We start from the raw sequence: 23,471 nt of genomic DNA, 5'->3' as shown, positions 1-23,471 counted from the left end.
TGCGTTGGGTGCTCAACGCCCCCAGCCCCCAAAAGTAACAGGTGCGGAGCACAATCACGTAAAAATGCAGGTGTTGGTGGAAGTGGGGGGCGGACTCACCGTCCCCTCGGCTGCACTGGTCGGAGGCGGGTTGTAAATTGACTGCAGGAGACTAAACAGCTCGATCAACACCTATGTAAACCAGGCAACAAGAGTGACAGGTCTAGGGTGTAGTTTTTGCAAGCGGCACAGGAGGTGTCGCGCGCATGACGCACGTACAGGTCGGATGGCTCTAGTCTACGGAAAATAGAGTTTCAATGTTTTTGCCTTCAGTTGTGCTGTCAGTGCAGGCGCGAATCTGGTTGGTTCACATAAAGCTACCTCTCATTGGCTGCAGCTTTTGCAGGCTCGAGTAAGGGAAGACGGATCCGATTGGCCCAAACCTAGACATTAGCAATTGTTTTCCTGGACTCTCAAAGTTTCATGCTGGCGCACTTTTTAAACAATCGAAGCCGCGAATGCAGTGTTTTAAAACCTTCTCTAGATTTACAGAAAAGCAGAGGTGCGGTATAGGGAGCGCGGGACTGAGAGCCGAGAGGTCGTTCACTACGGCCAGATCTGTCGACTTTGGAAATATGAAAAACAGATGTCGGTCTAGGCGTCGGATCAACAGACCTCGGGACTCTGAACAAGTCACTAAATCTCACTGTGCCTAAAAATGTGTTTTTTCTTGCGTTACGTAACCGGTGCTCATGTAAAGCGCTCCGTGTTCGTCCTATACAAAACTGCAAAGAATAGAGGGCTGGTGTGGTGAAATAATGACCCAGTCCTAGGTAGTTATTATGTAAGTTTATTCCTTTATAAGATGTTACAGTGGCAGTGGCGGATCCTCCATGGGGGCGTTTGGGCACCGCCCCACTGCTTTTTCGCGTGCGAGAAAGCAGAAACAAATAGTAGAATAACTACCATTTGTTTCTGCCTTCTCGCACGGCGAGAAAGCCGAAGTTCCTGTTTGGGAGAGTGGGCGGCGTTACTCGAGGGCAGGGGGAGTGGCTTTCCTACTGTTGTTAATACTGTCTGTTTGGGCAGCCTGAGAGGCTGCCAAACAGACAGTATTAACAACAGTAGGCAAGCCGCTCCCCCTGCCCTCGAGTAACACCTCCCACTCTCCCTGTTCTCTGTATGCTGCGTCTGAACAACAAAATGTTCTTGTACATAACTAAATGGCGCGTTCACAAATAGCCCGCCTGACTGCAGCCATTTATTTTAGAAGCCATAAGCACGCCCCAGTCAAAGAGGCACTTCTTAAATGCAAATCCGCTGAAGAAAAGCTTCTCCACAACGGCTTGAAATTAAGCAGTCACTGCATTGTTTATTAAGATTCGCTTGATTCCTCCAGACAACCGTTTAAACAGTGACTGTTGGGAAATGTCCCTCAAAGAATCGACAACAATGGTAGTGAATCAGGACTTTTATATTTCGCTTATACTGGTTAAAAGAAGAAGACCTATTTTTTCCTGAAGGGATTAATTGCCGATTTATAAGACAGCTGCAGGTGAAACAATTGGAAGTGACCATAGCTCCCGAAAAGCTTTGGGCTGGGTTTTAAATAAGCACTGGGAGTCTGGTGACATCTGTAAAGGGAAAGGCAACAACTCTTAAAATGCATGTGTTTAGAGCATATCCGTGCGCAGTCAAGGCGGCTACAGTGCAATTCATTTTTGTCTGAAAGCAACTTGTGTTCACAGGCCTTGTGCCTAGGCGCTGAGTAAAGCCCTGGATTGGGCTCGGAACAAGGCGTCCTGGTGCCCAGACGTGTTTTGCAAATTGGTCGTATGCGAACATCACGTTTGCCCTTCCCACTTGCATCTCTTGAGTTTCAGGTGTATTCGCTCTGCAGTACTTACATTGTCCAGAAACGAAATGCTTTATAACATTTCCAAAGAGTGTTTTTAGATTGAAGGCAGGCCTTGATTGGGTTAATTTAATTATTTGTGTAACATCACATGCATGTAAATAATAGGTGATTGGATTGGGCAATCTTTTATCGAGGCAGTTTCATTGGTGCATGTGTAATGATACAGTGAAAGATCAAAGCACTGTTATGTGCAGTAGGTTTAAAAGTTCATGTGATGGTATCACTAACTTGCGTCTGACAGAGATTCAGGCAGATTGTCAGATGCAGGTTGAAAGTGCTTAAATGGCGCCCATGGTTGCAGGTGTTGGGCATTACCTGCGTCCTTCCACTGCTCACTATAAGGCACTACTTTTTTTTCTTTCGTTTTTAGCTAAGCACACCATGAGAGTGCATGTGTTTTCGCTCGCCGCAGTGAAGTACGACAATTGTTTTACGCCCTTCCACTTTCAAATGTCACCAGCCGCCACTGGTGCTGAGCCTCACCAGGAACAGTCCTCTTGCTGCTCAGCCCATGCAACAACTGAAATCTACACTCATCCAACATTCCAAGCATCACCCACACAAACATTCAACACCACACTCACACTGGCTGAGCAGCAAGCATGACACATCCTCCTTCTTTACAATAAACAAAAACACAATGCAATGTTCCACGAAATAAGGTTACAATAAAAAATGTACTTTGATGAAAATAACAAGAGAAACCATTGCACAGGCTAGGAGGTAACTCCCAGATCATCCGGTCAGAGCAGTTGCCACTAGAAGTTGCTCGAGTATTCACTCGGTTCGCCGACATTGATCTGTACAGGAAACGGCAGCCAACTTCTAACATCCCGTTCTTATCACAAAGGGATTATCTCCTACCCATTCAAGACTCGCGCTTATCCAATACCTTTTCATGGCACCCCGGATTCTATTACAGGACCGGAGGCTTCAGATTATGCTTCTCTTACCTTTACTGCAAAACACAGCAGCCAATGAAAACACATTTTCTTATATAAACAGCTACATTGCCCATGGTGCACACATATAAGCCACGCCTCCATAGTCCATAAGAACCCTCTACGTGGTCCCATCATCCTCTTTCTTTGCTGCTCACAGAAAGAGTTAAGTGCCCATTTCATGTTCCTCACTCTGCTTTGGCATGGGGTTTCATTGTATATTTATTGATTGACATATTGGGTATATTATGTGATTTATGGTCTTAAGGAGGTTTGGGTCACAAGTTCTGGCTGGGAAACAGCAAGCGTTTTCAATCTCTAACGTTACCCGTTCTCCGGAGGTTCGTTTGCTGATGCTCGAACTCCACAGATTTCAGTGCCACTTCATGGTTGCATACGGCGCTTACTCGCGTCTATATAGACGGTCCTTGACCGGGTAGTTGCGTTAGCCGCTTCCTCACTCGGAGCCTTCATCCCGGTCATTATCATTGTTTGTCCCCGTAATTGCGCTCAGACCGCCGGCGTCTGGGCTCCCCTGATCGCCCTCCTACACCGCACGCGCCGGGTGGCTCTCGACTGACGCGCGCTCCTAAAACCACGCAATTGGGCAGGTTTTCGGCTACTTTTGGGCGCGTTTGGGCGGCACGTCTCAGCGCGAACTTCCAAGGCATAACGATCACGCATTTAGCTCGATTCTGCCACTCTACTTAAAATCGCCATTGTCTGGTTGTAAAATCCTGGCCATACGAGTGGGCACACACTCAATATATTTATTATTGTGACTGGCCTAGGTCTCTGACCTGTGAATGGAGCTTTGCTGAGGGGGTTTGTACACTTTATAGAGTGATTTAAACTGGTGTGCTTGTGGGCTGACCCCCCCCATTACCCCTCCTGGTGGTTGTGATCCTTACAGTTTAGTTTTATATATAAAACGTTCTCACTCCACCTGTTACCATGGATGATTGGGTTAGATACCCCAATGAGAATGAAGATGAGGAGGAGGTTTATGACGGGCAGCAGGAGGCTGTCCTGGAGGATAATTTGGTGGAAGCCTTGGATGCCTCGATGCAGTCCTCTGTTAATACGGCTATGGAGACCACGGTCCCACAGACCATCCAGCAGGCACTAGCAGCAGCACTGCGACCTATTAAGAAGCAAGTAGAGAGTTTCGCCAAAGCGCCATGGCTATGGCAAACAGCCTCAGAAGAGGAAGTCTGAAGCATCAGCTTCTGGTGAGGGCTCGGCTCCCTCGAAGCAATGGCCACATGCCCATACACTATCAACTTTGCCCAATAGTGGAGCAGATGACCATTCTTATTCGGGAGCTAAGGCTAAACAAAGAGTGCACACGGACACCGACACCACCACAACGGGCACGGACACAGACACTGATACTTCCAAGGAGCCTCCTCGTCCGAAGAAAGCGAAGGTTTCGCTACCATCGACCTCTGAAATACCAAACACCCCTTTCACGTTCGACCCGTCAGATATCATGCACCCATGGTCGTCGGATTGGATCCCTCTGCCTGCGGTCTCTGATTATTTACATGAAAATCTGAGGAAAGGTTTTTCCAGGGAAGTGCCCAGTCGCCTGCGCTCTGAATGTCCGCGTCCGAAGCTTCCCGACAAGGTGGCTGAGACACCATGGTTAGACGCGAGTCTTCTTAAAGAAATTCTCCTAAGACCCTAAACGAGGCATTGACGGCGCATGGCGCGGCTGCCAAGATAAGATGCTGGACGTACTGTGCCCTTCGGCTAAAATCTTAGAAATGGCTCTGGCGGCCAAGGAGAGCGCTACTCCAATCGATCTGGACATCTTAGCAGGCTGGACCCAGCGGGCCATATGCCTTATTGGTAATGCTAATTGTGCAATTTCAGCGGAACGACGCAAGTCGCTGCTCATTAGGATGAACAGTAATCTTACAGAACTGGCGGACGCCGAACCCGGCCCCTTGGCGGGCGGGCAGCTCTTCGGAGAGCGTTTTGTTAAAGATGTTTCAAAATATGTTGGCACCTTTACATTCCTGGATAAGGCGCTGACTGAAATAAAGCGAGTTTTTCACCAAGGTGTTTTTAACCGGGCCGGACGAGGCAGGGGCCGCTCGTCAGGCCGCGGTTTCCAATAAGGCTCCCAGAGAGGCGACTTCAGTCGCGGTAGAGGGGAGTGGGACTCTACACGTGGCAGTACATTCTACCCTTCACGACAAAGATTCAATAAGGGATGATTCCAGGATGGCAACAACAGGGCGAACTTCAAAGTCCAGCATTCCGCAGGTGAGTGTTACAGATCACTCTCATCTTCCTTTGGGGGGTCGTACTCAGCACTGCCTTCGGCAGTGGCAGCAACTGACCCAGGATGCGGGGGTGTTGCAAACCATCCAAGGTTTTCACTTAGAATTTTATTCTCCTCCTTCTCAGAGCGCTCTTCCCGCAGATCTTCATTTTTCCCTACAAGATCGCAGTTTTATAGCCAAAGAAGTTGCAGATTTGCTGCAGAAGCATGCGATAGCACCGTGCAACAAGGGGCCTCACGGTTTTTGCAGCAACGTCTTTATTGTGCAGAAGTAAGGGGGTGGGAACAGACTTGTTCTGAATCTCAAAGACTTCAATCAGTTCCTCACCTACAATCATTTCAAGATGGAGGGGATCCATCTGTTAGCAGACCTGCTGCAGGAAGGGGATTGGCTGGTCAGGTTAGACCTCAAGGACGCCTACCTCTGAATTCCGATCTTCCCGCCACACCGTCGCTTCCTCCAATTCCGGTGGGACGGTCAGAGGTACGAATATTTGACCCTTTCTTTCGGGCTCTCATCAGCTCCCTGGTGTTTCACCCAGGTGGTGAAACCAGTAGTCTCGTATATATACGGGAGCGGGGGATCAGACTAATAATCTATTTGGACGATATTCTGCTCATGGCGCAGAGTCCAGCGACGCTCCTTCAGCATCTGAGTCTTACAACGAACCTGCTCCAGAGCTTGGGGTCTGTGATCAACCTTGCGAAGTCAGTGTTTTCCCTGACACAACTAATAGACTTTCTCGGTTTCACGATAGACTCCAGGGCAGCTCAGCTATGCCTTCCCAGGGCGAAGCTGAGAGACCTCAAGAAAGAAATCCTTGCCTTACTGAGCAGGCAGACGGTCTCACTCAGGGCCATTGCCAGAGTAGTGGGGATTCTTGCCTCGTTGATTCAAGCAATATTTCCGGGCCCACTGCATTACAGGGCCCTCCAGTGTCTGAAGATCAAACATATTCAGAAAGGGTTGTCTTACGCAGACAACATACCACTGTCTCAACAAGTCAGGACCGAACTGCAGTGGTGGCTGGGCCACATGGACGCCTGGAACGGCAGGGCCATCTTCCGCTCACAACCAGAAGTGGTTATTGAGTCCGACGCCAGCCGCTGGGGCTGGGGCGCGCGCTGCGGCGACATATCCACTGGAGGAAAATGGTTTCCGCAACTGTTGTCATTGCACATAAACTGCCTGGAGCTGCTCGCCGGGTCTTTCGCAATTCGGACTCTGTCCCCGAGGCAGACCTCCTTTTGTATTCTTCTCCGCATGGACAATGTGTCCGCGGTGCGGTATATCAACAAGTTAGGAGGCACGAGATCGTCTCTTCTGGTCGAAATAGCCAAGGACTTTTGGCATTACTGCCTCACTCACCAGATATCAGTGATTGCAGAGTACATACCGGACCAGTCCAATCAGGTAGCGGACTGGAATTCCAGACACCTCAGGGACTACAGCGACTGGAAGTTGCTTCCAAAGGTGTTTCAGTGGCTTCAGAGAGTTTGGGGTCTATTTCAGACGGACCTCTTTGCGTCCAGGCTCACGTGCCAGATCCCTCAGTTTTTCAGCTGGAGGCCGGATCCGATGGCACGGGCAACCAATGCTTTCCTTCTGGATTGGTCGGGCGCGACTCAGTATGCGTTTCCTCCATTCTTGCTGATCCCCAGGGTGATGACACAGGTGATCAGGCAATGGGCAGAGATAGTCCTGGTGACACCGTGGTGAACGTCTCAGCCGTGGTTTCCGAAGTTGTTACAATGGAGTTGCGACCTTCCCAGGTTGCTCCCAGAGTCGAACTTGTTGTTGCTGGGCCCTCATCAGGAACGGCATCCCATGATTCTGGAAGGGCGACTCTCGCTTAAGGCATGGAGGCTTTCAGGGAACAGTGGCACTTGCCAGGAGTTTCGGACAAGGCTTCTGAGTTTATCAAGCAAGCCTGGGCACTTTCCACCAGGAAGCGCTATTCCTCAGCCTGGAAAAGCTGGGTGGATTGGTGCTTGGAACGACATTTGGATCCCGTGGGGGCGGAATTACCCCAAGTGTTGAATATCCTGTCAGACAAAGCGGCAGAAGGCCTAGCTTACCGCTCTGTTAACAATTTTAGATTGGCCATTTCAGCGGGTCATGCGCTGGTGGATGCAAACCGGTGGGTGTGCACCCCGTTGTATGCAAACTCCTCAAAGGGATTAGGGTCGCTAACCCACCTAAGCCCAAATATTCGGGTCTGTGGGCCGTTTCCTTAGTTATATCCTTGTTCAATCTTTGGCCTGTTAATTCCCTCCTTTCTAGGAAACAGCTCTCGGCCAAGTTGGCTATGTTGCTGTGCCTGTCATCGAACAGACGTTCATCGGATGTGAAAGCCCTCAACTTTACAGGTTGAGTATTTACCCCAGAAGGGGTTTCTTTCACTATTACAGGACGTACCAAAACATTGTCTCGTCATGTTGATTATAATGCTTTCCCAGAAAATGAGAAATTGTGTATGGTACACTGTTTAAAAACGTATGAAGAATGTACAAAGGTTTGAGACCACAAGGTTGTTCTCAGCTGTTGATTGCACTGCAGAAACCGTTTAAACCAGTAACAGCTGCCACCATTGCCAGATGGCTTCGCTTTATAATGCAAGAAGCTGGTATTGATATCCAGATATTTGGGGCTCAATCTGTCAGGGGGGCTATGGCGTCAAAGTCATACATGTTGGGTTCTAATATTCAAGACATTATGCGTTGTGCAGATTGGTCTTCCGAATCCACTTTTAAAACGTTTTATTATAAGCCGGTGAGTGATATTACTTCTGTGGTTTTCAGTGAGCGTTAAACTAGCATAATCTGAAGCCTCCGATCCTGCAATAGAAGCAAAAATTTGCTAGCATTTGCGCCAAGAATTTTCAATTCTATTAAGGACACGGACGCGAGGATTATCCCACCCGGCTTTATTAACAGTAAAAAAAGCTTACCCGCCCATGTTCACTGCTATGACATATTGGATTATACAGTGGTTACGGTTGTTTCATCTCTTTTATTTCAGGATCAGACAAAAAGTCTGAATAGACGACGTTGGATGGACCGAGCTCACGCTTGAATACTTGTTTATTCTTCCACGTTGGAGGAGATTTTGTACTTATTCATGTTGATGTTGGACTTGCGTTCTCTGCAAAGAAAGAGGATGATGGGACCACGCAGAGGGTTTTTATGGACTATGGAGGCGTGGCTTATATGTGTGTGCACCATGGGCAATGTAGTAGTTTATATAAGAAAATGTGTTTTCATTGGCTGCTGTGTTTTGCAGTAAAGATTAAGAGAAGCATAATCCTCGCCTCCATGTCCTTAATAGAATTGAAAATTCTTGGCGCGAATGCTAGCAAATTTTTGATTCCGACTCAGTCCTGAAAAGTTTAACCTACTACTGTGTAGCATTTGAACCCCGGTTTACCTTCGTAATTGACAAACATGAATTACAATGTTTGCACAAAGGCATGTTTATTTTCACTGTCCTAAAGATGATCCCATGATTCTCCCCTAAGGAATCAAAACATCGTCAACACTATATGTACCATATGTTTCTAATAGTTCTGGATCACAAAATGCAATGGTACTCTTCTGTAAAATAAGTCTAAAAACCTACTGTACATAGACTTCGTGTTCTTGCCTGAAACTTCGTCCCTCCCTTCCTTTTATGTTTCCCATGTATGTTCCTAAGTTGGATGCACGTGTCGTCCCACTTGTATTTGTTATTTGATCCTTTTTGTTTAAATACCTATAAATGAATAAATGCTGGACAAAGAACATATTGTCTATTTAGCGTATGTTAACCAAGTGCTCCTTAAAACTCTTTCTTGTCTAGGGACCACTGTCTTTAGTAAAAATCTATACAACCAGGGTCCCTAGCACATTGCTTTTGGGTTCCCTTGTCCTGTTTCAATAAAAGGAGGTAATTGAAGGCATACAAGAAAATCAAAGAAAACAGAACTGTTCAGTAGGCATGCAAGTTAACAACAGGTGCAAGAAAAGCACATGAGAATATACCAAATTGCTTGCATGTTAACTAGAGATGATGAATAATTGAGATGGACATAGGCTCCCCATATACTTACATTGATGAAAAACAATAAACTAAGCTAGATCGAAACAGCCTTACAAAACCATGCAAAAAGACTACTAGCACACCTCTCCCTTTCTGCAGAAAACAAACAAAACAAAACTATTCCACAAAAACAGACAAGTCTGCTTTCATCTACACCCCACTCCACAAACCAAACCCCTAATGTCACACACATACCAGCTGGCCAGGCTGAGATGAAAATGAACATGCAGGGAACTGAACCAAAAATGGTGTAGTAGGAAACACCCCACAACAATACAAAAATGCACACAAAACAAGAAAACAAACAATGCCACAACCACATTAGAGTGAAGGAAACACAACAACAAGTACACCAAACAATATAAGAACCATGCCTCAACCACTCAAGAGTGGAGGGAAAACCAATAACAGTGGGTTGTTCCGATAAATCAACCAGCATCAGATAGGGTGGTGAGCATGAGAGACTCAACCCCAGTCATCTCACACCCCACACCTAAAAGGGTGCACAAACGCAAAACAGTGCCGCTACCACAAGAGAGGAAGGCAGACCAGAGCCAAAAAATATGCCGCTACCACACAAAAGTGGAAGGAAGACCAATGCCAAAACTATGCCGTTACCACACGAGAGTGAAAGGAAATCAAATGCCAAAATTGTGCCACTACCACATAAGGGTGGAAGGCAGACCAATGCCAAAATAGTGCCGTTACCACACAAAAGTGGAAGGAATACAAATGCAAGTGGGTGTTTCCTATAGTCAACCACCAAAAAGGTGGTGAACACAAGTGACTGTTTACCAGTCAACACAACAACAAAAAGAGAGGTATGGAAAATGAGGAAACACTCTTAGTCCCCGGTTATGCTTATTAAACAAGAAAAGAGTGTCAAAGAAACACACAGTTTGAAGGACAAATGGATCAGGAAAGGAATGGAACTGACCCCACTCAGGTCAGTTTAGAAAGCCAAAGTTGCAAACAAGAGGGGGAGAGAGAGAGTCAGTGGATTCAGTCTCCCTGGTCATGCGAATAAACAAAGTGGAATCCACTCAGAGTGGTGGTGATCCCTAAAGTGATGGGGAGCACACAGTGTTGTTTAAATGCCCCTCACACACCAACAGGCCCCTTGGTGTCATGCTTCATCATCGGGGCCTTCGCACCCATCTACGGGATGCGGCGTGCTACGACTCACGGCTACGCAGGAGCACTAAATAGTGAACTATGTGAGGGGGTGTGTATGCTAAGGAGTGAGTGAGGTCAGGTGAAAAGTGAGTAGTTAAAAAATACCTGGCACGTAGGTAAAAAATAATTTTATTAAATCCTCGGCTGGTATCATTAAAAGAAGTGCAAAGATGGGGTTGTAAAAATACGTATTAGGGTATTACAACCACCTCAAAGGTGTCAACATGTTTCGGAGCGCGGGGGCTCCTTCTTCAGGACAAGGATAAGCACATATCCTCCTCTTACTCACATGTAAATGTAAAAGTGAAAAAATACTATTACAGCAATGTGTAATGTACCTGGCAGTGTTTTTATGTAGAAAAGTTCAGTTGCGCCCAATTGGCGTTAGATGAAAACTTATAGTTCTCAATTTCAAAACCTCATGAGCCTATGCGTGTTATTGGGGGATCCTTCCTTACTGCTCAGTAAAGTAACGGTTACTGCAAAAGCTAGTTGCCTGCCTTCCCTCAACGCGGCTCCGAAGAAGCAGTTTAGAAAGCCCTCACTCACCAACCTGGTTGGTGACATGCTTCATCTTCGGGCCCAACTGGAGAGGCCGAGTGCCTCCCCAGTGTGCTTCAATGCCAGATCTACTGCGGAGCGGGTTTATTGTGAAAGATAGACGTGAAGTGAGTTAAGGGCTAAGGATTCATTGCCCAGGTTGGTGATTTTTGAAAAGATTGCCTCTTTACCATACTAACTTGAAATGTGTTGTTTGTTGAAGATATGTGAGGGGTACAAACAATCTAAACCAAAATGCAGCGGACCAGAGCCTTTTTTCGAGACTTCAAAGACTATGTGGTTGGCAAGTGTTTTCATCACAACGTAGAAGATTGGCAAGATAGCGGCACGCAGCGTAGGTTGCACCAGGTGGCTCTCTGCACGTTAGTGCTGGTAATAAAAAATGTCAGTGGGCAGTAAGCATGGGCGGATTTTGCGGATCCACGATCCGCGGATTTTGCGGATTTGCGGATCCGCAGATTTGGGGCGGGGGCGGGGCTTCCATGCGAGTGCACATGCCTCCTGTGAGGCCTCTATCCAGCATCACAGCTGATTTTCCACGGTAGAGTTGGGAAGAAGGCACACCTGTCCAGCCTCGACGACGCTCACGATTGTTTTTGGGCTAATGAATGAGTCACTGAATTTGAGCATCAACTAGTTCGAGTGACCATGTGTGTGTTACTATGCAATCGCCCCGACGGGCGCAGGGGTCCCTTGAGTGAGCTGTCCATCATAGTGGGTGAATGGCGGGAAGACGGTGCAAACCGCGAGTGTGTGGGCGGGGCCAAACGGGCAGGGCTACCATGCGAGTTCACATGCTTCTTCTGTGTATAAAAGGTCTGAGAAAGATCAGTTCAGCAGATGAAGAGAAAGAAACCCCTGGTCACAAGAACAGCACAGGTATTGTGCTCGTGAAAGTCAAGGATGCAAAGGCCTCTTTCCACGGTAGAGTTGGGAAGAAGGCACACCTGCCTCGACGACGCTCACGATTGTTTTTGGGCTAATGAATGAGTCACTGAATTTGAGCATCAACTAGTTCAAGTGACCATGTGTGTGTTACTATGCAATCGCCCCGAAGGGCGCAGGGGTCCCTTGAGTGAACTGTCCATCATAGTGGGTGAATGGCGGGAAGACGGTGAAAACCGCGAGTGTGTGGGCGGGGCCAAACGGGCAGGGCTACCATGCGAGTTCACATGCTTCTTGTGTGTATAAAAGGTCAGAGAAAGATCAGTTCAGCAGATGAAGAGAAATAAGCTCCTGGTCACAGAAACAGCACGGGTATTGCGCTCGTGAAAGTCAAGGATGCAAAAGCCTCTATCCAGCATCACAGCTGATTTTCCACGGTAGATTTGTGAAGAAGGCACACCTGCCTCGACGACGCTCACGATTAGGGCATGTTGCACTATTTTAGGATGGCGCCGGCAAGCTGCCAGCGCCATCCTAAAATACTTACTAAATTAGCTTCAACACGAAGCTCTAATAGATAAAATAAAGCAGGTGCGAGCACCTGCTTTATTTTATCTATTAGAGCTTCCTGTTGAAGCTAACTTAGTAACTATTTTAGGATGGCGCTGGCAGCTTGCCGGCGCCATCCTAAAATAGTTACAAGTTGACAGGCCAGCCAGGCTTCAACTTTTGCCCCCGGAATCCGCCGCTCAAGGATTTGCGAATTCGCGGTAAATTCGCGGGAGTTCGCGGATCGCGAATTTACCGAAAATTCGCAAAATCCGCGAGCAGAACGGATTTTGCGCTCATGCTTAGTGAGCAGCATAGGAGCAGCAAACCTCCATCGGCATCAGAAAGGCCACAGAACTCTTCCTCGCAGCAGGTGAGCTTGACGCTCATTACCCTGCTCGCGCACAGTTTTAAATAGTAAGCACAACAGTTTAACTGCTTCCAGCAACTCGGGGAGAAGGAGCCAAGAGAAACCACAAATCTTACAAAAAGTCTTAGGTAGTTACCATTTAGGTTTATTCCTTTATAAGAAGTTACAGTGGTGAGCCCCACAAGGTGCAGTCCTCTTGCTGCTCAGCCCATACACCAACTGACATCCACACTCATCCAACATTCCAACGCATCATCCATACGAACATTCCACACCACACACGCTGGCTGAGCAGCAAGCATGACAGCTGGCTTATGGTTAAAAGGGGCTACGGTGACCATATTTTGAGAAGCAAAAACCGGGACAGGCGAGAAATAAAAGTAGGACTAAAACCATTAATCTAACGACTATATCTGACCTGTCGTGGTATTTGCACTGCCTTGTAAATATGTGCCCCCTAGGGGTCTTGTGAATATATGCCTTTATGTGGAGTAAACATAGTTTTGTAAATGTGTCCATGCATTTATATATTGAGGACTTAAAAATAACACACTTGCAATTTTGCAGTGGATAGATTGACCAAGGGAAATCTTACACAATGTATTATCCATTCTATGTATACTGTTATTATCACTGTGTACCATCATGTTGACAATTATTAGAAAAACAATTTTATATCTAAAAAGCATTTACTTGTCACTTGTGTAGCCATGCTGATATCTAATACTAAAGTAACTTGAACATCTTAGCCATACTGGTATCGTATGCAAATGTAGTCTAAACATTTTATATATCGGCTACAACCCTGTAATTAAATCGCAGTACCTTACATAATTTATTTTGATCAATGCACAATTATAATTTTTTGCACTTTGATTTACTTTAAAATATGACATTAACATGTGTTAAGAACCTTAACTTTTTTTCTATGTCTTTGACAAACTATTAGTAAATGCATCTTTAAAATGACTGCACTGTGGAGACGTGGGTCATGTGACCAAGACCACGGACGTGGTCAAAACGCGTCGTCTTTTCTGCAAGGAATAAAACTGTACCTGCTGCATCTATCTTGTGGGCTAGCCTGATTTCCTGTTCACTGGATCTCTGCTCTGCAATACATTGGCGGCGGCGCCCGCCGGCGGAGCCCCGACTCGTGCGGAAGGGTACTCTGCTCTCCGTCCATCCTGCATCTGGCTTCCTTGTTGTTAGGAGTACCCGCCCGGTGGCCAAACAACAGAAGGTCCAACACGGTGAAACCGAAACTACTAGTCCACGGCCAAAGAACGCACTGACCTCCAAGGAAGGTGAGGCTTTGAGCGCAGCGCAGCATGTCTCCTCGGCGGTAGCTGTCTCGCCCCTGCCCGCCAGCCCATACGGAGCCTGAGCAAAACAATCGAAAACTCCCAGGAACACGGAAGCGGTGTACAGCCGCACTTCCGCCTGACCTGCCTCGTTTCCACGACCGCCGACCGGACAGTGGGGCCGCTCAGAGTATGCGTGAGCCAGCTGGCTCCTGACGCGAGATTGAATAAGACAGCACTCAGTGCGCAACAAGCACTTCAAAAACAACCAAATCCCAAGATTTAAAATGGCAGAGGAATATCTTAGAGGACGTGAGGAATCAGCGCAGGCAATCTTCTCCAGGGCACAGCGAGACCCTCAACCATCAGAGAGTACAACAACTACAATGCCCACATCTAGTTTACGCCAAAAAGGAAACAACTTGGAAAGCCTACAACACCATGAAAGAAGCAGTTGGTGGGAGGCCACCTCCCTACTGAACTACCTCGAGGTTAACCGCATCCCAAGAGGGCTCCGCATTTTCATCACCCCCATGTTTGCAAGGCCCAAACCTAAAGTATTACAGGATTGGATAGACAACACCACAGCATGTTCAAAGTGCATGTTAGAGATATTAATCAACAACGCGTGGGAGGAGCAGAAATTACTAATAAGCCAGATACAAGATGTCCTGGATGATCTTAAACAGGAAAAAGACCAATAAGAAGTCAGCAAAATAATCAAAACGATAGAGGACAAAATGCAAGCCTTTGAAAAAGATGTGGTGGCCAGGAAGCAGAGGAAGTTTGTGCGTGCCGAATGTGGCTATGCAGCTGGACGCATACTAACCTTTGCTAAAAAATAGGATAAAGTGAGAACAGATCTAAAAAAGGACAAAGCCCTTGAAATACTGGAGCTCAGCAAATACGGGTCCATCACTGACATAAGTTTGGATCAGGAGTCATTGGACAGCACAGCATCTGGCACTCTGGAACAGCAGTCTTTTTCTCTGGAACACTTGTTGATACAAAAAGAAAGAGAACATTCGGTCAGAGGGCGACCAAAAGGAAAAGAGCAAGGAAGCGCAGACAGACCCGGACTCAAGGGGCAAGCAACATCAGAACAACTGGGATGGGAACCAGAGGCCAGGCAGCGAAGAAACAATAATGGAGAACACCACACAAAAACTCACGGTAATGAACCTAAGCAACAGAATGTTATCTGATGTAGAAACTAATGTACTTGAATTGGGTTTATCATTTTCTCCTGATAAAGGCCTAGACTATGCAGAACTAAGGGTTGACCTTTACAAGTTTGAACATAAACTGAAACTATGCAAACTACATGCATCCAGGAAAAAAAAACAAGGGCACACTCCGATCTCACTGGGGATGAGAACATGGGCAGAACAATCAGAGATGTTCCTGCACTACAAGCTTTGACCGACTTAGCACAACAGACACCTCACACCTCCACCCCCTCTGCTACCATAGACCCCTTCGATCCCAGAAGCTCTACTGACATCCCTGACCTCTTAGGGGTAGAAACAGGCCAAACCCCACTTACTGGTTTCAAAAGTAAATCCAAATATGTCCCAGTATTACCCAGGGATAACATAGACATATTCAGCAAACTTGTTGCACATGATCTCCTTTCTCTCACAGGGAAGCCCGACACCAAAAACAATCCCACGAAGGCACAGTGGGGAGCAATCAACAATCTCCAAAAAGATCACAACATAGTTATCAAACCCTCTGACAAGGGCAGTAACATTGTCCTGCTGACTCAGGAAATGTACCTCAAAGAGGCATACCGCGAACTAGATGACAAGACATGCTATGCCAAAGTAGACAAAAAATATCTAGTCACACTGAAAAACACATATCACGAAAAACTCAAGAACTGGCATGAACAGGGTCGCCTAAGCTGGGACGAGAAACAATTCCTCACAAATGCAACACCCACCACACCGACTCTATACCTTCTACCGAAGGTTCATAAGAGAGAAACCAATCCACCAGGGCGACCCATAGTCTCCTCGAAAAACAGCCTCATGGAAAAGACCAGCACATTTGTAATCCACTTTCTATTCCCTTATGTCAAGGAATTGAAATCATACATACGTGACACAACCAATTTCCTACATGAAACCAAAGACATCAGAATGGGGGTGGGGGATTGGCTGGTATGTCTAGATGTAGAGGCGCTCTACACGAGCATACGTCATGCCGATGGCATAAAAGCCTGTCAGTTCTTCCTCAGGAGTGAATATTTACAACATACCAACATGTTACTAGAGATGATATCTATGTGCCTGAAAGAAAATGTTTTTATGTTTGAAAATGTGCATTTTAAACAATTGGGCACTTCCATGGGCACTTGCTTTTCCCCCAGCTACGCCAATCTCACGGTGGGCTGTTGGGAGAAGCAAGTGCTCTGGAATGAGCAAACAGAAAAGTGGGCATTGAATGTTGCAAAGTGGCTTAGATATATAGACAACGTCTTCTTTGTATGGAAATGATCTGAAACGGAGTTGAATATGTTTATTGACTGTCTAAACTGCAATGATGTTAACCTGAGATTCATCAGACACTACAGCCAAACATCTATTGACTTCCTAGATCTGAGACTCACTATAGAAAGAGGGAAAATAAGTATGAATCTTTTCCGCAAAGCAACAGCAGGGTACTCCGTCCTACAATACACCAGTGCGCATCCATCTAGCTTTAGATGGGGGATTCCCTACAGTGAATTTCTCAGAGCAAAACGTAACTGTAGCTCTGAAGAGCCCTACACTGAAACCAAACAAAACATGAAACTCAGATTCAAAGAAAGAGGCTACTCCAAGAAAGCCATACACCAGGCTGAAACTAGAGTAGAAACTAAATGCAGAGAGGAATTATTGGAAGAGGACAGAACCAAAAACAGAAAGGGACAGAACAATGATACACAACCGATTAGGTTTATCACGAAATTCTGCAGTCAATCAAATCAGATACGCAGAATCCTTAAGAACAGATGGGAAATCCTCAGACAAGATCCAATCTTACCTAACACGATAGGTATCACACCATCTATCACATATGAAAGAAATTCATCCCTCAGAGACATATTGGTACAAAGCCACTTTCAGACCAAAAGAAGTTGCTGGCAACAACATACTTAAGCGTTCTGCAAGTGTGGAAATTGCAAGGCCTGTAAATATAGCAACAACGTCACTGACACCATTCTAGAGAGAACAAAAACCAAATGGAAAATACCACAATTAATCAATTGTAACACTGAATTTGTTGTTTATGCCATTATCTGCCCATGTGACCTCTGGTACATAGGGTCCACCACCTTTGTAGTAAAAAAGTGCATCCTAGAACACTGGCAGGCAATTACTAACAAAGACAATAGCTATAGCACAGCCAGGCATTTTGCCAAGGAACACGAAGCGGACTGGACCAAAGCTAGATTCTTTGGCCTAGACACCGGTAACCCAAACCCCGAAGGAGGAAACCGCATTGTAGCACTCCACAAACGCGAGTCACAGTTTATCCTCCTAGCTGGCAGTAAGTTTCCGTATGGCATGAACCAAGATGAGGAGCTATACAGTCACTTGTAAACTAGAAATGGTAACTTACCCTCCATACTCGACTTGCCTCGCTGACTTACTCACCTCCCTCTTCTCCTTGTAACCTCCCCACACACCCACTGACTCTTCTCCTCCTCCACCACATACTTACTTCCTGATCCCTTTCTTTGAATATAAAGTACTACAATGTTAGATAGCACTTTAAATACTGCTTAGGAGACAGATATTATCACATGTACAACACCCCATACTACATACTTTTTCTACGTATTATGTTTGCATAGACTGGTTTGATGCAATAACTGTCTTATTTTCCTCTTACAGGAGAGTGTCGCGTAGTTTACTCCTCAACTCACGCCCATGATAGAGATATGAGCACTGAAGAACAAGGCTTTCGCCTGTACTCCAAGTCACTTCGGATATTGAGCACACTCAGGTACTAGACCTGCACTTTGAGGACTTAAAAATAACACACTTGCAATTTTGCAGTGGATAGATTGACCAAGGGAAATCTTACACAATGTATTATCCATTCTATGTATACTGTTATTATCACTGTGTACCATCATGGTGACAATTATTATAAACATTTTTTTTATGTCTAAAAAGCATTTACTTGTCACCTGTGTAGCCATGCTAATATCTAATACTAAATTAACTTGAACATCTTAGCCACGCTGGTATCGTATACAAATGTACTTTAAACATTTTAAAAATAGGCTACAACCCTGTAATTAAATCGCAGTACCTTATATAATTTATTTTAATCAATGCACAATTATAATTTTTTGCACTTTGATTTACTTTAAAATGTGACATTAACATGTGTTAAGACCCTTTACTTTTCTTCTATGTCTATGAAAAACAATTAGTAAATGCATCTTTGAAATGACTGGACTGTGGAGACTTGGGTCATGTGACCAAGACCACCGACGTGGTCCAAAAGCGTCGTCTTTTCTGCCAGGAATAAAACTTTACCTGTTACATCTATCTCGTGGGCTCGCCTGATTTCCTGTTCACTGGATCTCTGCTCTGCAATATATATATATATATATATATATATATATATATATATATATATATATATATATATATATATATATATATATATATATATATATATATATATATATATATATATATATATATATATTTTTTTTTTTTTTCCACTGAAAAAAACATAGGTTTCACACCAGTTATAGTTAGCTGGAAATTTTACTCGCATAAAACCATTGAAATTCCAACGTTATAGTTAGTTGGACTCACTATAACTTGCGCGCCTGCAATGCACTGCTGATGACGTCACATATTACATCACTCATGACATGGTCAGTGACATCACTCATGACATCACTGATGACATCTCTAATGACATCACTCATGACATCAATGATGACACCATCCAGTGAATGTGTGTCTTTCAGTAAAATAAATATGTTTTACATATGTATTTGTAAAGGTCAATGGAAGAATACATTTTTAAATAAGTGTCTAAATGGATGTTTTTTTAAAAAAAAATTGATTGGTTAACTGGCTTATTAAGTGTATCTTAGTGGATACATATATTAGCGAGTAATGTTTAAATATTTAAATATATGTATCAGTGTTTCACTTTGTGTATAAGTGGCTGCATGGGTTAGTGAGTAGCTACATGTGTGTGTGTATGGGTTATTAGATGTTTTTTTTAGTATCAGTATGAGTGTCTGTATGGATTGGTGGGTGTATTACTTAGCACATAGATGCATCAATGACTGACTCACTGTTTGTATGTGTTTTGAAGACAGCATATGTGCAGGACTGTATGGGTGGATGAGTGTGTATATGTGTGTGTGTTAGTGAGTGAATGACTGTCTGACTAGTGTTTTTATCAGTAACTACATATGTTTTAATGTAGTATATGTGAGTATTGATGTATATAAGTGAATATATGTGAGAGTGAGAGATTGTAAGAGTCCCTGTTTAAATAAGTATGTGTTTCTATAAGTGATTGTTTAAGAGAGTAAGTATGTGTAAGTTTCCTTAGAAGTAAGGTGGTAGTGTGTGTCTATAGCTGTATATGCAAATAAATGGATGTTCAATCGTTTATTTGCATGTGTCAGTATGTGTGTGAGTAACTTTTGGATGACTGTCGGTGTGTAACAGGATGTATAGGTGTATCACTACATATGATGAATGAGTATATGTATGAGTGACTATATAGAACTGTTGGTGAATGCGTGGATGTGTATATAGATGGTGGAATTACTGAATTGGTTGTTGTAACTGGTATGTGTATCTCCATTTTTTGAAAATGTTAGTTTCTATTTTTGAACATGTGTTTCAAGGGTTACATTACACTGAAAGGAGGTCTGTCACTCTGTCACACGGATGGTGTCATCAGTGATGTCATGAGTGATGTCACTGACCATGTCATGAGTGATGTAATATGTGACGTCATCAGCAGTGCATTGCAGGCGCGCAAGTTATAGTGAGTCCAACTAACTATAACGTTGGAATTTCAATGGTTTTATGCGAGTAAAATTTCCAGCTAACTATAACTGTTTTTTTCAGTGAATTTAATAGGTTTTTAAAATGCTAATTCCTAAATATAACTGGTGTGAAACCTATGGTTTTTTCGGTGAATTTCATAGGTTTTTTAAATGCTAATTCCTAACTATAACTGGTGTAAAACCTATGGTTTTTTCAGTGAATTTCATAGGTTTTTTTAATAGCAAATCTCTATAGGTATGAAATGTAATATTTTTTATGATGAATTTTATATTTTATAATTATGTAATACTATTTTTTTAATGTTTTTTTTATTTTATTTGTTTGTCCCGGAGCGCTCCCGGGGCGCGTACCGATGCGCTCGCCTGTGAGCGCATTGCTACGGCGCGCCCCGGGGCGCGTACCGGGGAGCGTCCCGTTAGCGCTAATGCCGCGAACGAAAACATCATCGTGACGTTTCGCGTAGCCGCGTCCGCGTGATACGCACGGCGTAAGCGCACCCGGAAGCACCCACGCGCATACGAACGCGCTACGTAAGCGCGTCGGCTCATGTGACCTGAAAATAACACTTTTCATTGGTTCAAAACAGTTTTGTTTTCCAAATGATGAAAGCCCCCACCTTTTTTCCTCATTCTCACTTTATTCTTTGAGTGAGGAAGACCTGCTTTTTTCGTACAGATATGGCTACAGTACTATCAGCAGCTGGAGCATCTGCCCCACCACCACCACCACTTGCTTCTGGACCCGATGGAGTGGGTTCTTGAGTTGTAGAGGTTCTGGATAATGATTGGGGTAGGTTACTGCAGATTTCCCTCACCTCTGCTGCAGAATAGTTATTAGGGTGTAAACGCTGCATGTGTCGTATCATAGTATGATTCCCAAAGGAATATTTTTTTAGCAGGGCTCCCCCTGGATAGCACAGCTTTACAGATGAGGCAAGTCACCTTTGTAGCATTTACTTTTTTTAAACCCCTTGGGATTTTGAAAAACTCCCATATGAAGTGCTCTCTTGGTTTGTAAGGGAGATTGTCTTCATGCAGGAAATGCCTTGTCCCTTCCTCCTCTTCCTCCTCCTCCTCCTCTTCTTCTTGACCACCAATGTGATCTTCTGGTGGTCCTTGTGGTGGTGGCAATTCAATTGGACTCCCATTCTAGTCAGCAATAGCTCTATGCACTGAGTGCAGTCCTCTGGGATTGTCCATAATGTCTTTTCAAGTCTTCTAAATGTTTATGCTTTGACAATTGCCAACAATAAAAAGGTGAATGACCACCAAGAAAGAATAAGATACTACTTTACTTTTGGTTTGGATAGGAGGACAATCCATTCTACTACTGTTGCACTGACAAATCTGCACAAACAGAACTATGGACACTAAATAATGCATTGCTTAGCTTATCAATTATAATAGGCACTGTTAGGCTTTCCACATACCTCAGTGATAACAGACTTTATAGTTGAACCCCCAATCTCCTTACTGACTAGATAGTGTGGCAGAGTCATTTAGCTCCCAAAGTCACCGATGATTGATCCCCAATGATGATTAGATTATCCAACGCAGGACAAGAGTACGGAGTCAGAGTCAAGAAGTGTCAGAGGCACGGACTCATGCTTGCAAACATTCCAAAACATTTAGCTCATCCACTCTAGTCTGGAGGACCAAAAACCACAGAGTCTATTTAAGTTTAAAAGCTTTATTAAAAGTAAACACATTTATTAAAATCAACTTTGTCATAAAACTAAACGTTTAACTGAAAATGGAAAAATGCTTAGTGCTGACGATTAATTGGACACATTTCTTGTGGTCGAGCCGAGCTCTCACCTAGTTTGAACTTGATCCTGCTCGTGTTCTTAGAAGTCAAGCTTCTGTCTGTTAGGAGAAAAAGTGGTGCGTGTTAAAATTAAAAAGCAAGCATTCATCAGTTGTGCCAAAAGGTGCAGCAAGACAACAGCCTTCCCTGGAAAAAGGGACATTTTTACTTTAGAGTAGACAGTCACAAATTATTACATTGTATTCTGTTTTTTTCACATTTCTTTATTCCTCCTAGACCAAATATTATATAGTAGTGAGTGGTGTATTCTAACATTCTTAAATGTACTTTGTAGGTGGGACATCTGGTGGCGGGGCCAGCGCGGAGGTGGTGGTATTGGACGAGGGGAACAACTCTGGGGAGGTGGCGGTGCAAGTGCCAGACGACACCAATGTGCCTGTGAGGGTTAACACGGTGGTGGCGGGCAGAGGTAAGCTATATATTCCTTACTTATTGAGATTGAAGACTGCAGAGTGTGCTTTCTGCACGGGTGTATTATAAATCAACCAGGTAGTAGCCTCCTCTAAATGTACTTCGACTTAGCTGTGAAGTTTTTGGTGAGAAGAATCCCAATCAGATCTGAGATGAACTTGATGAATGGGATGAACGAAAAGCGAAAGAAGGGTGTAAGTAAGTGTGGAAGGACGAGAAATTTAATGATGACTGGCAAAGAAGAATGATATGTGTTTGCTTGGTCCCCGAGGTGTCTGGGAAGGAAAGACTATGGTATGGAGCATGGCTGGGTGAATGATGAAGCAAGGATGGGTGGAAGGAGAACAGCCTGGGTGGGTGAAACAGAAACTGTATGTGTGCATATACTTTGAATGGATGGATGCCTGGATCATGGTACTATCTGACTCTTAGATAGCATATGTGTATCTAGAGAGAGTAGACAGTCACTGGATGAACTAAGTGTTACTTTGAAGAGCATGTAACACCGCACCCGCACGTCCGTTCCAGTGTAGGAAAGGCAAGGAAAAGAAGTTGTAATTTTGTCCAAATACTACCATGAATAGTAGCTGTAGTTTGTATTGCAACTGCAAGAACAGCATATAACCGGTTATTACGGTGGACACTCCCTACCTCTCTTAATAACTTTAGTTTAGTAGTAGTACGTCATTCATGTGTGTGTGTATCACCTTTCACGCAATAATAAGCAAAGCACCTAAAGTAATCCCATATGTCATCAAATACATCCCATGTGAAGTGATAGATAATCAGATTATTTAGCTTCTTCATTTTCCTTTTCTAGTACTCATTTGCACTGTAGGGTGAAAGCTAAATTAATTAAGCAGTAGCCCTTTTAACAGAGTATTCTCAGTGCCACCCGTAATAGAAAAGTAAGAGCTTCACCACCTGCATGTACTGGACCGGTACAGTAACGCAAGTCTGTCTCACTCATCATGGTGTGCGTCTGTTTTTCTCGGGTGCAAGTTCACTGCACTGGCATTATGCCGGCTTGCATAAGATAACGTACCAATTTTCCTAAACAAGAGAGAAGAAGAAGAATAAGACTGGTGTACTGACATAGTCGACTGTAATGGAAGTCCATAGTGCTCGTAGA

General features: G+C 44.5%; 1 protein-coding gene across 1 annotated transcript in view; it reads right to left on the bottom strand.

Annotated features, from left to right (window-relative positions):
• FBXL4 (F-box and leucine rich repeat protein 4) overlaps window positions 1-278 on the bottom strand; it is a 267,402-nt gene extending 267,124 nt beyond the window's left edge. Inside the window, exon 1 of the mRNA XM_086926627.1 lies at window positions 100-278. The gene's annotated coding sequence lies outside the window, so the exon portion shown is untranslated. The remainder of the gene's footprint in view (window positions 1-99) is intronic.
• Window positions 279-23,471: the final 23,193 nt, after the last annotated feature.

Source organism: Lissotriton vulgaris, chromosome 6 (genome assembly GCF_964263255.1).
Source record: "Lissotriton vulgaris chromosome 6, aLisVul1.2, whole genome shotgun sequence".
Classification (NCBI taxonomy): Eukaryota; Metazoa; Chordata; class Amphibia; order Caudata; family Salamandridae; genus Lissotriton; species Lissotriton vulgaris.
The sequence above is the reverse complement of the archived record's forward strand: the minus strand, read 5'-3'. Positions and strand labels throughout refer to the sequence as shown.